This window comes from Cyprinus carpio, chromosome A20, assembly GCF_018340385.1.
Source record: "Cyprinus carpio isolate SPL01 chromosome A20, ASM1834038v1, whole genome shotgun sequence".
Classification (NCBI taxonomy): domain Eukaryota; kingdom Metazoa; phylum Chordata; class Actinopteri; order Cypriniformes; family Cyprinidae; genus Cyprinus; species Cyprinus carpio.
In genome coordinates this window covers 7,821,963-7,834,666 of record NC_056591.1, presented here as the reverse complement: position 1 = coordinate 7,834,666, position 12,704 = coordinate 7,821,963, and positions in this window count along the sequence as shown.

Here is a 12,704-nt window from a genome sequence, read left to right as displayed (position 1 = left end):
GTGTGTGTGGGTGGTCTTTTTAATCAGTTTACATTGTAATTGTTATCTTTGTATTCAGACTCATTATTTCCCTTATTGGCAACACATGCAGCTGGATGATTTTTACCACTAAACAAAAATGCACTCAGACTATCAGAGTAATTGAGGGCTCAAAAAAGTACATTTCAGTAAAGGCACCGTAAGTTCATGGAGAGGGGCAAAGTTGCATACTAGGGGTGGATAGTCAAAATAATGGTAATCTGTTGAAAACTAGGAACGATCGCAAGTCATGTGTGGACAAGTGTCCCATACTTCTGTACCTGTGCTCTGTATTTAACCCATCCAAGTGCACACACACAGCAGGGAGTAGTGAATGCAAACTTAAGCGGCGCACACACACACACACACACACTAATGGAGAGGTGGGCCGCCAATGCCGTTGGCACCTGGGGAGCAGTTGGGGGTTTTGTTGCTTGCTCATGAGTCTCACCTCAGTCATGGTATTGAGGGTGGAAGAGAGTGCTGGACATTCACTCACCCCACCAACAATCCCTGCCAGGCCTGAGACTCAAACCCGCAACCTTTGGGTTACAAGTCCAACTCTCTAACCATTAGGCCACGACTGCCCCCTGCAGACAAAAACTACAGAAAAAGGACAAAAAAAAGGACAAAAAAAGTGTATTGTGGATGTAATGATTTGTATTACAACACACTTTTTCTTATAGCTTTTCTGAGATTTTTTTTTTTATGTTTATGTTTATGAAAGAAGTCTCTTATGCTCACCAAAGTTGCATCCATAGTAAAATAACATTTTGTTAACATTAACATAAGCATTAAAAAAAAAAAATGTGTTCAATTTTAGAAAGAAATCATTCTGAAAGGCTAATTTGGTGTCTCTTTCAATAATGGTGAACAGTTTCTGTTGCTTAATATTTAGGGGTCTATTTGTAAGTAAAGAAATAATTAAATTGATCAAAAGTAACAAAACAAACGAACGACTGAATAAAAAAACAGGTTTTAAAGATGTATACGTTTAATGTGTGAATTTATGTATTTCTTGTAAACGCTGTTATTTTGAATTGTATCTAAAAAAACAAAAAAAAAAACAAACAAACTGGATAATTAGTAATGGAGTACCACATAATGATTACCAAATCAGCATATTGGAATGACTTTGAAGGATCATGTGACCCTGAAGACTGGAGAAAATTCAGCTTTGCATCACAGGAATACATAAACAAAAATCATAATCTTAACTTGTTGTAAACGCTTACTCTCTTTATTCAGCCAAGTACTGCAGCTGATGGGCCTCACATGACATAAAGGAACCTGGGAAACTCCAGGTCAATAGGACTGTTTAACTGTGGGCTGGCAGTCTACAAACCAAAGGAAATGGCATTATTCCAGTTCATTGTGGATGTGACATAACTCCCCAAAAGTGATTATGGATTCTGTCCACCTACGGAATTATATTCACAGCAGGATCTAGACAGTGTCAGCTCTTCCGATTTAGAGGGCATTTATTAATCGTTGCCCCATTCAGACCCTCCCCTCTCTCTCCAGACACATCTAATCAGTCAGTCATTAGCCCCTCGATGGGTGTCCTCGTTCTGGGCTCTTTCCATTCCGCTCTGCCCCATCACCACCAACCGCTGTGCTGCTCTGTGTCCACAGTTCAAATGATCAATATGTGCCATTCACAATAAGTCAAAAACTTTTGTGAAGGAAGTTTCAGCAGCTAAGCTGAAAGTTCAGATATTGACAGCTCCTTTTGAAATCTTTTCCGTGCTGGGGACGCCCGATAGGAGGTCCCCCCCGGGAATGCGGGGATGGCCTCATGCCCCTTGGAAAAACCCTAAATGAGTTCAAGGCATGTTGCCTGGGCACAAGTGGATTGTCCAGATGTAGTTTGAGCATGTTCTGGAAGAGGCTTGTCTGGCCAGAAACAGACAGAATGGGTTGATGAAAAATGGAATGAGCGGAGGAGAAGAATCTGACTCGCGGCCAGATCACTTTCTGTTCAAATACCTCCAGAAGCGCACTGCTGAATGTGCTGCATCGTGGGGAACATTCATGATTTCTGTGAATGTATACTTGTCCAAAATAGTCTATAACCCGTAATAATGCTTCTTCCAGTGAAAAATACTATCTCCTGTTGTCTCTCTCAGCATCAAAAATCCACTGACATGTTTTTAAAAAACAGTTTTGGACTTTTGTTAATTTTTTAAACAGTGGCTTGATCTGTGCATGTTTCTCTCTCCTGATTGAGGCGAGGAGAAAGAGTGAGAGAGAAAAAAAACGTGGCTTTAATGGATTTGTTTCTTACAAACAACGCAGCTTTTGCTCCACAAGATAAAAGCACTGCTGGAATTGGAGTCGTGTGGGTTGTTGTGGATGTTTTTTATCATCTGTTTGGACTCTCATTCTTGATGGCACCCCATTCACTGTCAGAGGATCCAGTATTTTGCAGCAGAAGTGATTTAATTTCTACAGATCTGTTCTGCTTGAAGAAACAAACTCTACATCTAGTATGGCCTGGACGGTGAGTACATCTTCAGTGAATTTTAATTTTGGGGGAATCCTTTCTTTTAAGACCCTGAAACTCAGCGTCATATGAGTTCAGATATGAGCCAAAGATATATGAAAGTCTTTATACACAGGGTGTTGGATGCACCCAATCCGCTAATGTCTTAAGGCCCCAATATACTTCAAACACGCCAGATCTATCGCTTTGACATTCACCACCCCCCCCCCACACCCCCACCACCCCCCCACACCCACCCCCCTTCAGGTGGCAAAAGAAGTTCTTGAAAAGACGTTGAGCCGACGGTATACTGTTTTCGAACATTCCAACACCCCCAAGCTGCTAGATGTGGGGTGTAGATTAATGTAAATGTGTCGCGACGCTTGCGCGTTTCCTTAAAACCAAAACAACACAACAACGATTGAACATGAAGAAGTGTAAGCAATCTAGGTGTGAGGCAGGCACCAATGGTCAGAATATTATAGACAAAAGAATTAATGATTAGCAGCAGTTATGGTATAACATTTATTTGAAAACACATGATTTGGTACTTGAATACCTTATATTTTTTATTCTTTACTCTTTCCTTTTCATTCCTTTTTTGTTAACAACTGTTTATTGAATTTTTTTTTTTTTCTGTGAACAGTAGTATCAAGCAAAGAGCAACTGTACAAATTTAGGAACCCAAAAAATAATAAATAAAATACATTAAAGTAAAATAAATAATAATAATAAAAATAAAGTCAGTAATATTAATACATAAACTACAATACAAAATAATATTTAGAAAGATTTAGAAAAGATGACACAACATGAAAAGGAAAAAGAATGAGAGACTAACAGTTTTCACATTAGACCCATGTATACGAGAAGTTGAGAGGTTCCATCAAGATAATGTCCAACAAATATACCGCTTCCAGGTTCTTCTGTCCATTGTGTGAGGAGGATTCCAACGCGTGCTGACTAGCAACTTTTTTGCTGCAGTGAGAGCAGCTAACAGTAAACATCTTTGTTGGACTTGACAAGGTAAGGTCCCAAAAGTCATTCATGAAAAAATGGCGTGGAGTCAAACAAATCTCAATAATACACCAACAAATAAGAAAGGTCCTGTGGAGAGCTGAGACCAAAAAAGGAGAGAGAGAGACGGGGCACTCCCAAAAAAATGCAAAAATGTGCCTAAAGATCCTTGTGCAACCGAGATTGCACCTTTAGGAGAAGCAGCGACAGATTCATATGAAAACGCTTTTCTACTGAGTCAAGTAAACCTTATGCAGCAATTTCCAATGAATCATTTGGTGGTTAGGGTTGTTAGGAAGACAGTTTAAACATTCCCCTCATATCTGATCCCTGAAATATAAAACATGTACATCCTCATTAAGATCCTTAGCCCAAACAGTTGTAATAGATAAAGGTTTGTAATGAATGCTCAAGAAGAAAAAAGATAGATGACTGAAGCAGAAGAGGGAAATTAATCAGAGGGAAGCGATTAGTTTGCGCAAAGGGTGAATAGGCAGTTGAGAGTCCCAGGGCCAACCCATATGCCCGTGAGGGGTCGACCAAAAGCGCAAATACATAAAAAAAGGAAGTGCCTGGCAGATTATATTGAGTTTTAAGATTCTGGAAGGATTGTAAACTACTATCATCATAGATATCTCCCAGAGTGTTTACTTTATGATGAGTCCATTGCGGACAATGAAATGGAGTATTGCCTGATAAAAAGATTATTGTTGTGGAAAATTGGTGAATGCTTATGGCATATTGTAACTAGTTGTAAACATATTTCAACATCCCTCCATGGGATAGGAGATGGGCGGTACAATGGACCAAACCTAGATTTACACTTGCCTACGCGGAACCCCAGGAAAAAAAACAAGATGATTCAATTTATGGATGTTATTAATAGATTCCTCAATTGCTCTCCTTCAAGATACAGAAGCATCAGGGTCAAACCAAAACTGATAAAGGCGCGGAGGGAAACGAGCTTGAGCATACAGTCTAAAAATTAGGGGAGAGAAAAAGACCTCCATGTAATCTACTTCTGTTGTAAGGTAATCCGTTTAATCCACAGGACGTTCCCCCCATATCCATATATACCGTGAAACACATGCATCAAGTTTGTTTCCAGTAGCCAAAACTGGTGGAGCCAAGAGGAACCATGGAAGAAAAGAAATTGATGACGGTGGGAGAACATTCATTTTGGTAAATCACAGATATATGAGCCTGAAAAGAAGTAGGAAGACAAGACCAATTTTCCAAATCTGAGGATATTTGGCAGAAATACTTTATGTTTTTTGAAGGATTTTTCCTTGCAGAAGGAAAAACATATATCCCCCAAGTACTTAAAGTTGTGAACCAATGGAATAGATACCGAAGGGAAGTGGGATCAAATTAGAATTGAGTGGGAAGTAGACATGACTTAACTCCAGTTATTTTAAACCCAGAGAGAGATACAACAAGGTTCAATACATTCAATACATGAGGAAAGAATGTTCTTTCCTTTCATTCCTAACACTGGCTTTGGGAAAATTGTCTCGGATATTTATGGCTCGTCGCTTTTTGCAATAACTCTGGGTAGTTGACCTACCAAGTTTGTTGCAGTTTGTATAGCATTTCTTCTGAAGCTAGAAAGTCTGTCCCGCGACGGGGGGGGAAAACAATTGTAGAGGTGCGGATATATTTGCTGCCAGACTTAGGTATTCGGACACTCCAATTGTCTTCATTGGTGCTACGTGACGAGGAGATGTTGTTGTTCTGCCTGTAACTCACATTGAATGAGATACGTTGCATCGTCAAAAGAAGGTGGAGTTACAGAACACACGCAAAGATTGGGTATCCACCACGGACCAATGGATAGCCTCAACGGTGTTTTGCACCACAACAAACGAAACTCCCCCAGAAAGTTCGCTTTGGGCAGCTGTTTTGAACTGCTCTGAAGTGAACTCAAAAAACAACTTTAGTTCCTGCTGTGCAATTGTCTCTTGTTTGTCTTTCTTGAATGACATTTTGGTGTTATTGTTTCAGCTGAACAGATGAGGATTGCATAAGAGAGGCTCACAGTGTGTTGATTGGAATGGACTTTGAAAACAAACTGTGACACGTGAGCTTGTACATAATTTTAGTGCACAAAAGTGGTTAACACAACTGTACTTTACGATAAAGTCATTCAAAAGTGTTTGAAGTAAGCATGGATATAAAAATCCAATAAGTTTGTAGAATCCGAAAACTAATCTAAGTAAACCAAAGAATAAAAACAACAAAAACAAAAAAAATGGATTAGATTTGCTACACAGAAAAACCCAGTACGTTAGTGAGCTGTAAATTTATTATTATTCTTCATTATTTAATATTATCTATTTGTCTCATTTTTCTATTTTAGATATAACAGAAAGATAATTTACTTCAGAGAGATTTAAAAAATGTGGTCAAATTCTTTTCATGTTTATAAAATTCCAATGTATTAAAAATATATCTCTAGAGAAAAACAGAGTATATATCTATATATATATATATATCGATATATATATAATATATATATATATATATATATCACTATACTATATATTATATATATAGCGATATATTAGTGGTGGGCATAGATTCATTTTTTTTTAATCTAGATTAATCTCACTGTAATCTTGGAACTTAATCTAGATTAATCTAGATTAAATGGCCTCATTGAATTCTGCCGAAGGCATTTCAAATTATGTTCAATATGATGTACCTGTTAGTACTGATAGAGCTGTGCTGCACTCATTAAACATAGTCGTTGAGACGACGACTCTTCCCCTGCGTACATTGCTTGGCCCGGCATCTTCCGCATTAGCAAGGGATTCTTTGCGTTTAGGTGGTACTTGAGACTGGACGAGAACTCCAACATTAAACTAATTCCGCATTGCACAAGTTGCAAACAACCTTACGGCCTGTTCACACGATACTCCGTTCTGCAGTGCGTATGCGTTGCATTTTTTTTTATTTTTTTTTACGCACCCATGTTAACGGATTCCCCAGCGTTCACACGGTTGTGGTCCGTCAGTTGGCGTTCCAGGCGAGCGGTTTAGCGTCTGCAGCAGTGTGGCAGCGATCGTTTACGTACCCGAGTCTATTTTTGCCGGTGCTGCATGCCACTGTAATTAAAATTGACCAGTGCATTGTCGCGGGAAAAATTAACAGGGATTGACACGGAAAATGCTAGGTAATTTCACAATAAAATGTATACCTAATTTAAAGCTTCTGTGTGTTTCAACCCGCCACCCATGGGTTTTTGGCTAGGTTAAAACAAGGAAACAGGAGCATCTTTAGATAAACGAGGCAAGATGATATAGGCCTATTCACTTTTATGGAAGCAGAAAGAAAACACAAGTTCATAAGAACCGTGTGCGATTGCTGGTGATAAAGGCTTTAAATGCAAAAGGCACGAGAGAGGGGCGACTGGTTCTGTCAGTGGTGCTTTAATTTAAAAAATTTTGCGATATCCCAACAAGGAAAAGTAGGCTAATAGGTGTGTTTAAATGTTTTGCGCGCTTGCTTGAGCAGCGTATATTATACAAAACCTAGAAGTCAAATGCATGAATAATACTGTGGTTTATTTTTTAGTTTAAACTAATGTCTATGATTATGAAAGACTGTACTTTTCTGGTGATAAGAGTCACATTTTTTTTCTTTTTTACCTGGTTTGAAATATAGAATAATGAACAACTGTTGTGTTTGGGACTTAAAACAAGCCGCGGATCGAGTAGCAGACTGCAAACGCGTCCTGTGTGAAAGCACAATGAGTCGTATGTGCTGCTTCTGCATACGCACTGCAGAGACGGAGAATGTGTGAAAACAGGCGTGAGGCTTGTCGAGGTTTTTTTTGGGGAAGCTTGGTAATTTCACAGCAGGTCATACACACAGTTCGAAGACTCGTTCTCGCCCCCTACATTGCAATTCGTCTAGGGTAACATCGGCGCTAAACTATTACGGTGAAAGTCATCATAGCTTGCGTAGTATAGACCCAGCTCCCACCCCAACTTGAGAATAGATTAATGGTGCGAATTTTTTTATCGCCCGATAAGAGTCTCACGTTAAGCAGCACGTTTACGTCGATAACGGCCACAACGAATATTATATTATTATATATATATAGATATACACACACACACCACACACATCACACCCACAGTTATATATCATATGATATATTACACAATTCCCAGGTCCTGTTTTACATATTACCAATATTTTTTTTGAAAATAAGATACTTCAGAAGAAAATATTTTTTTCTTACTTTTATTGAATACTTGTCTTGTTTATATAAATATAATGTATAAATGGAATCAGTAGAAAACAAACAAAAAACAAAAGCTCTTATTCGTTTGCTTCCTAAGTATATGTTCACTTTTAAAATGTAAGTATTTAAGATAAGACACATTTAGCAAAAGCAAAAGTGTCTCATATCTTATATATATATGCTAATATGTAGGTGGTGGTGGGGGGGGTGTACTTTAAATTTACCTTGCAGATGTTTTATGTATTGATTTTATTTTATTGTATTAATTTTATTTTATTGATGATTGATTGAATTTACTGGAAAACACAACAGAAACAAACAGCAAGAAAGCATCAGTGTTTTCAGGTTAAAAGTCAGTCTGCTGCCATTACAGTGTCACTTACATTGACAGGCGACCTAAAGCTCTGTTTCTCTCTGCATGCACTTCTGAAATCACTGATGGCAATTGAACCTTTGTTCTGCCATGCCATGTAGAATAGATGTTACAATGTTTTCATTCTAATGGTTGGATTTCAAACAGTCCAACAAGTCACCTGTGAATGTTTGGTGTAGGGCTTAGGAAGCATGGAGACCCCTTAAACACATTAATACACAGCCAAAATGTGCGCTAATTAGGTAAAAGAGATTTTAAATGGCATCTCTGATCCATGATCTTTCTATCAAGAGGTGCGCTACCAATATTATCTGTCACTTTGTGGATCACGGTTGCAAATTTCTTGGTCTTTTTAGTCTGTCATATTGGTTTTCATTCCCTGATAATTATATTGAGGGTATGTAGCCATTCCACGTACTGACATTGTGGGCTGTTGAAATAAAATAGATAAAATATTTAATATGATAATAATATATATGTATAATATATATATACTTCTATATACAGTTATATATATGAATATATGAAGCTAAGAATCTCTCATAGACTAAATCAGAACATATGGTGGTTTTCTGGACCTAAGATTTTCGAGGGGCTTCTTGTTCAAAAGTTAATATAGAGTCAGTTTGAGTGTCCTTGACAGGGAATACGAATAGTTGGCACTTTGAGAGAGGAGCTGGCGATGAAGCGTGCTCCATCGACTCCTGAACAGTTGTATGGAGGTGTGGATGTATTCTCTGGAGGCAGAACGCTAGTGCTGACCTCGTCCGTTCAGCATAGAGGAGAGTGTGTAACTATCTTAACACACAATGAGAAAGCTCTGCATGGGGAAGAAGCGATTTAAATTAAAGTGCTTCTGAGGGCCAGTCTACACCAAGGTCATAAGGATGCAGAGCAAACTGCTTCTGCACCAACTTCTGTCTCATGCGGAAGACCGGCTTGTCTGTTGTTTTGTGCGGGTTGGCCACCTCTGCTCAACATTGTGCTGGCTGATATGTGGAAAATTATGCTGGCAGTATCAAGTTAGTATTAGGAGGAACAACGCTGAATCGAATGTCTTCATAAACAACTAACTGCTGCCTTGTGCTTTCGGTTTTGCGATCTGCTTTTTTTTTAAATCGGAACTAATAAAGCCAGATTTACAAATAAATCACATTTTAGGTACTGCTGTATTTCAATAGTTCACATTCTGCTGACTAAAAGTAACGTTGCTACTTACACGTTCAACTAAACTCTAAATTAGACTATTATTAGACAGTCAGTTTCGTGTAATAAACACTTTATTTTGATACTCACCCAGCATTTTGGTTAGGACAATTTGAATAGTAGTGATGGGAAGATCCAGATATTTTTTTTTTATTGACTGCTAATTTTGTTAGTTCTTGTTTGTCCAAAAATAAAACACTACATCTAAATTTGTGTGAAAATCATTATAAAATTCAGTCAAAGATAATTGATGAGGACAACATAAATGAGTACTTTACCCTCATGTCTTTCACCTTCAATTTATCACGTGATTGACAATGAAAGAATCATTGTGAATAAAATAAATAAAATAAAATAAAATAAAAATTAAAATAAAAAGAAAACTAAAATAAAATAACCCACTTTTAAGCGTCATCTGATGAACCGAATTTGTTTGCAGTTCAGTTGATTAATTTGGACAGTTCATTCATTCACTCCTCATGATTTATTGTCATTGCCTTTCCAGTTGATTCTCCACCGAGTAGTTAGTGGGATACTTGGATAAAGACTGAATAAACAAGATTATGAAAAAGGAAGTCTCAATATATTGGCCTACTAATGAAACAGTTGAAAATGACCACGGTTTTGAAAGTGGACTAAACTAAAATATAGAATATGGGGCAGTCATGGTACTAATGGTTAGAGAGTTGGACTTGTAACCCAAATGGTAGTGGGTTTGAGTCTCAAGTCCAGTAGGAATTGTCGTGCGGGAGTGAATAACCAGAGCTCTCTTTCCACTCTCAATACCAGGACGTGGTGAAAATACGCAACAGAAGAATGATGTCAAAGTGGACATTTCCCACAAAATTTGACCCGACAAGATCAAAGTATAAAATTAGTATAAGCCCTCACGATGGGAACCTGGGATAAGGTAAGGAGATCAGTTTTGAACAGTGATGTATTATGTTACTTCACTCAATATCGGCTTTATTTATTTATTTATTACATACTCCAGCTGTAAGTGTATTTTTAGTAGTATAAACCAAAAAGTATTACCACAGTATTTAAGCAAATACATAACATAGCATGCAAACGCAAGGTGCTTCAAACACATAGTTTCACTTTAAAGTTTAATTCTTGTCCAGTGTGTTGTATCTTACTAGGGCCGTTGTGACTGATCAAAATGTCTTTGTATCATTAAACTAGAATATCTCTTAACTCCTCAACAACTACTGTTGTTTTCATCTTCAGTAGTGTTTTGTTGTTGTTCCATCTCATCTGTTTCTTTTTCAACTGTGAAACGATGAGCCACAAACCCACAATTAGTGCAAAACAATTTCAAGGTGGCATATATGAACTGATGTTCAAAATAGGCAAGAATTAATAAAAATAATATATATATATATGAAAATTAAATAATGTTCACTGTATGCATGCACTTAGCAAATGGGACAAAAAAAGTGTACTTGGGCTTAACAGTAGCTTTCCAACAAAAACCTTTGAGGATGACAAATGCTAAATCACTCAAATGGTCTTGTGGTCCACTGTGTGCACATGTCCTGTTAGGTCCATGAGACTTTAGGCTCATTTCAGGTTTCATATCGCAATGCCCCCTTTATGGCTGCTATTCGCTCTTGATGAGTGCTTCTGTCTAAGTGAGCTCCTGCGCAGTACTGATAGTTAAAGTGGACATTACTTCACAACATTTTTGGACCGAAGAAGACCGTGAGAGCATAGGGTGCCATTTGGGAGGTAACATGTGATTCAGTGCACAGTGTGCAAAATGTGCATTACTGCCACCTATTGGACGGGAGTGTAAAGTGCTGGGTGGCGTACAGAATTAATCTAAAATTGCTTTAAATATTGGATTGTTTTTTCACAAAAATAAATCAGTGCACTTAAAAAAAAAATAATAGTCCGCAGTCTGAATGGATATTTTGCTGACACTCTTGGGAGCTCATCTTTAAAGCGAATCACAATGCTTTTCATTTAACAACAAATTGGATATGCCATATAATGATTGTGCTCTGCCGAATCTTATTTGTTTGGGGGTAAACTAATACTTTAATACATTGCGACTCTTGCTTATTTTAGAAAAGTCTGATTGATTTTAATGAATTGGTTCATTTGGTACAGTTAAATTACAAGGAACTTTATAATAAACAATGTATTAATTTAAGCACTAATTTTCACATCTGAAATAATTGAAATGTTTAATATTGGTGTAGGCGGTTGACTGATAAGACAGACTAAGTAGCCTCTGTTTTAGTCAGATGAGTTTTATTTTGCAATATAAAATGAATGCGGTTGTATTTTCAAGTAAAAGCTATAAATGCTTTTTGGTTTTACTTTTGATATGAATTTGAATACACCTTTCATCTGCAAGTCTATTTTTCATTCTAGTCCAGGTGCATATTATGAGTTTTACTGTGATGTTACCATCTGAGAGAAATGTATTAGCATTTCTATATGGATATGCAACATACAGTACATTTAGATTTTTAGACTGAAAGCAAAATTGCACATTGTGTGCCTGGCGTGAGGAGAAGCCTCTCGTGCATGTTTAAGAGGTGTACTATTCATTTTTTAAAAGAAGTTGCTGCCCTATGAAGGCATCTCAGTTCAGTTACTTCATGAGGTGTTCATTTTCAGTTTGGACTTTATGCAGACGGTGAGGTTTCAGACCAGACCTTTACTGTTTATTTTGCTTTTGTGATCTCATGGGATGTGGCCGTAAAAATGAGCCACGATGTGGAGCCCCTCCATGTCTCTCTGGGTGGGTCTGGCTGTTCGCCCAGGCTCAAGGAGCTGTCAGATGCTGTATCAGAGATCTAGCGGTGGCCACAGCAATATTGCTTGATAGGCCCTTTGAGCCTCTGTTCTGTTGTTCAAATTCCCAAGTCATTAAGATGCAATGTGGGCTTGAGTTTGGAAAGTAATAACATATGTAACCTGGCTTGGTTCACCAGGGAATGAGGCAAGTTTTGTTTTATCCTTTTATTTACTGTAAGAAAATGAGAATAATTTGCTGCTACTTATTTAACTATACTAATAATATTAAATTTTTGCTAATTCTAGCAGTAGTTGTAGTAATACCACCTTAGCAGTCATATATACTACTAGCCTAGTAGTAGTAATATTAGTAGGTACCATTACTATAGCCATTTAGTCAACACTATAACTGTACTACTAAATAATGTGTGTACTACGCGGAAAAGTTTTTTTTTTATTTTTTTTTTTCTTCAATTACTACTAGTAGTACCCCATTAGCAGTTTTAGATGTACACCATATGGTATGTAGCCCCCCCCGCAGTACTACTAGTCCAATAACTAGTATTCACTGTAGTAAACTATAATTTATCAGTGCTGTTATT